At 55.3% G+C, this 1,226-nt stretch overlaps 1 protein-coding gene across 1 annotated transcript in view; it reads right to left on the bottom strand.

The window, feature by feature from the left end:
* The window catches only part of MEGF11 (multiple EGF-like-domains 11), a gene marked incomplete at its 5' end in the record, with an annotated part of 99,992 nt that overhangs the window by 1,402 nt on the left and 97,364 nt on the right, over positions 1-1,226 (bottom strand). The window lies entirely within an intron of this gene.

Raw genomic sequence — 1,226 nt, 5'->3', positions numbered from 1 at the left:
AGTCGGCTCTGCAAGCAGGGCCAGCTAAAGGGGCAGTGTCCGGGGGGCTTCGGGCAGCATCAAATCCCCTACGTCTGAATGCAAAACGTTTCGAGCAGGTTAAGAGCTGCAGCAGCGCAGCGTATGCACCGTGTTCCCTGAGCGCTCCGGTTTCTGGGGCTACCCAGCACCGGGAGAAAACAACTTCTTATTCTCTCTGCCAGTAAGAGTGGGAGGAGGCTGCTCCTGCTAGCGGGAAACACTTGGGTTCCATGGTGGGGGACAAGCCTCCATCTGAGCCTCGCTTTTGCTTTCTTTTTCCCCCTCTTCGCTGTCGACATCTGCTCCTCTCCTCTAGGCTAGAGAGAACAGGAGACGGTGACGGAGCAGGCGCTACGTGGGGAGAACAAGGTTGGTGTGAGAGCTGTAAGCACCGGTCTCCCCGTTGGTGACCCTGGCTGGGGGATGCCAGCCTGCTGCGAGGTACAGCGCCAGTCTTGCTTTAAAAATAAAAAAAACCAACAGAGAATAAATAGGTCTTAACAGTGACAGTCAAGAACGTGCCATTGCTGCTGTGTGCATCCTGCTGGGCAGTGCCATTAATTTAGAATTAGAGCGATGCAATGAAAGATGAGGCATTTTCTTGTGCTGGGTTACAGTACAAAGGCAGATCCTGGTATATATGAAATACTCCCGGTGAAATAGCGGGACTTGCAAAATAGCTGCAATCCCAGCTGCCCCCGCTGTCTACTATGGGAGACAAAAAGAGAAATTCAGGTTAAGCAATAGACAGACAACAAGACATCGCTTCTCCTGAACACGCCGCGTCTCTGCGCCCAACGCCCCGGCCTGCTGACTCCCCTGTCCTGTCCTGCCAGGTTCACGTCCCTCTCTGGTGCGACTCTCCCTCCATCAGCTCTGAGGTTGTGTCCGTGTGTCTGGGGGGGTGTGTGTGTCCGTCAGCCCCCGGGGCTGGTGCCCTCGTCTGGGCTCAGCTGGGGGCTGGCACTGAGCCGGGTGTCAGGTCCTGCCCTGCCGCCTGCAGCAAGCTGCTGTGTTTCTGTGCTCCACTGCCAGTGCTACGAGCAAATCCAGACTCCTCAGCTCTCAGAAAGAGTGAAACCAGCTTGGTCCACTGCAAAGTGGACCGGGTGGACCATGCTGGGACCATCAGGGATGTGAGGGCTGGCAGAGGCCCCGGCACCAGTTCAATGTTTATTTCATAACAAAATTAAGAATCTGCTTCT

The sequence above is a fragment of the Buceros rhinoceros genome, unplaced genomic scaffold (assembly GCF_000710305.1).
Source record: "Buceros rhinoceros silvestris isolate BGI_N320 unplaced genomic scaffold, ASM71030v1 scaffold16853, whole genome shotgun sequence".
NCBI lineage: Eukaryota > Metazoa > Chordata > Aves > Bucerotiformes > Bucerotidae > Buceros > Buceros rhinoceros.
Note: the sequence above shows the minus strand (reverse complement) of the source record. Positions and strands in the feature narration are given on the sequence as shown.